Source organism: Pinus tabuliformis, chromosome 3_1, assembly GCF_031772625.1.
Source record: "Pinus tabuliformis cultivar Carrire ecotype Pingquan chromosome 3_1, CPIR1, whole genome shotgun sequence".
NCBI lineage: Eukaryota > Viridiplantae > Streptophyta > Pinopsida > Pinales > Pinaceae > Pinus > Pinus tabuliformis.
This window is the reverse complement of record NC_142301.1, coordinates 100055390-100057832: the sequence shown is the minus strand read 5'-3', so window position 1 is coordinate 100057832 and position 2443 is coordinate 100055390.

Here is a 2443-nt window from a genome sequence, read left to right as displayed (position 1 = left end):
AAAGTTATGTACCTTATGAGATAATGTTCAGTGAAACGGGAGCAACTTCCATTGAAGTAATTGCTATGGTGCGGTTCATAAGATACCTAAAAAGAATTGAACAAATGAGAGTAGGTAGATGGCCTAATGTTATCTTCTATGAAGGCATCAGTGAAAGAAACAAAACATGGATGAAACAAAACTACACCTAGATGCAAAAATGGAATATCTACCTCAATGCCTGTCCCACAAATAGCAAGGAGCTAAAGGATTTTGTTATGGAGAGTTTCGTAAAAAGGTATGGGGAAAAGGGTTGGGTAGAAAGAAGAAATATTACATTGAGGAATTCAACCATATGTGTGATTTACAACAAAAGAGTTCATTGGAGCTAGCATTTCGTGGAGAGCAAAGGTTCTTATTACTCAATTAAGGACCAATTCACATCAACTTCGGTGTGAAACATGATGGTGGAAAATGCCTAAAGAAGCTTGGGAAGAAAGGGTGTGTACATTGTGCACGTTTGGGGCTGTGGAATCAGAAAAAGCATTTCATTTTGGAATGTGATGCATTCAAAGACATCAAAGAAAGTTATGAGAACATGTCAGCATCAGTTTCTAGGCATTATCTTTTTAGCGAGGGGATTGTTGGAAGGTTGGGTCAGCTCATCATCAATTTGAATAAGAAAAAAATTGAATTGCAAAGAGCGAAAAACAGGAAACTAATGGTCTCATAGACTATTTTTAGTCTTGTGAACCTTAAAATATCATTTCATTTCTTTTCATTTTATGACATCCTAACTCTTTTTAAAAAAACCTTTCATAATTTCATGCTCTGATGCCCGATGGCATTTAATTCCAATAGTTCCAAGCATTGGTATAAGGTTAAAATAAAATAATAAAATGTATGAGGGCTCGTTAATTACTTTGTCCCAAGGCCCCATTTGAACCTCAGGACCTTTATGACCTCCAAGCCTCTTTAAAATTCAACTTCTAATATTTGTTAATGTCGATGGTTCATTTATTTCAGAATATGGTATGTTTCGGAGGATTATTTAAAAGTCTCTGAAATGAAAACTTGGATGGCATTCGCCTAATCCAACCCCGGCCATTTCATATGAGAGACTTTTAAAATACCTTCGATATTAATTACCTCTTATGCCTGATGTCAATCCTCGTAAAAACTCTGATGGTTATAGTTGGTATATGAGGAGTATTTAATGTAAAAATTTTGGTGACATATATGAGATTTGTTTCACATATTAGATTAGTAATTGTATTTTAATATATTAAATATGATTCCCGGATGTGGGTGTATACAATGATTGACAAGACGGCAGAGGGACGGGTAGGCAAGTGGCACTACCACAAGGCCGCCTGTAAGCTTGCATAGATAGCAGTTAATCCGTCTTACAGCCAGCGTAATTGCCATTTAATGTGGCACTCAAACCAATTCAACAGTGTCGTCCCACCTTGGCTCGCACCATGGAGGCCTCCTCTGCCTTTGAACTACAATTGCCCTCTGGATGCTGTGAAGCCTAGCATACGCACTGCAACAGGCAGGCGTTGCAATCTCCTGTGTTGCATTGATTTTGGAACAAGCATCCATCACTCTCACAGCTTGCTCTACAATTTCATTCTCACCTCCGAGCCCATTGAGCCTTCCACTCCCAATCTCTGCACATAGCAGACCTCATTCAAGCAAGCCCTCCTCCCCGGGGCATCATGCCGAGACTGCGCCAGAGAATGCGCAACTGAAGAGGCAACAATAGAGGGAGACAGCAACGCTCCTCGCCTTCCCCGGTCTCTGATTCTTCTTCCCCTTCATCAACTCCCATCTCAGGCCAATATCCTGATACGCATAGTGGCAGAAGCCGCAGAGGCCGCACTCAAGCTGTTCATCCCCTGTCCCCGCATTCCCGTCCTTCTACCACAACTTCCCCTTCCAGTTCACAGCCAACTCCTCATTCAGCCCAATTCACCTACCAAAGCACTTTGAATCGACCCATTATCAGGGCAACCATCACAATTTTGTTTCAAGAGGAGCCCTCTAGCGATGGAGGTCCTCCCACTCAAGTGACGAAGAACAGGGATACTGCACAAGGCGAGGCAGATACAGCTCAAGGCGAGCCTTCCACCGCAGAGCATATTCAGGCACGTCAAACACAAGAAGACACGGGTCGGATGCAGGAAGATGAGGAGGACATCGACGAATATAGATGTTTCATCGTCAAAGAGCAACCGACCGCAACAAATGACAATTAGCACTACACGTGTCATCAGGCTCCAGGCTCCACGCGTCATCAGGTTCCACGCGTCATATGGTTCCAGGTTCTAGGTTTCATTTTGATTTTTTAAAGAGAACAGTTAATTTTGAAAACACTTTCATGCAAACATCGTCATATGCTTATATGTTGGTTTCCCTGCGAGGGCAGCAAACTTATTACGGTTTGGACTGGTTTCCCATC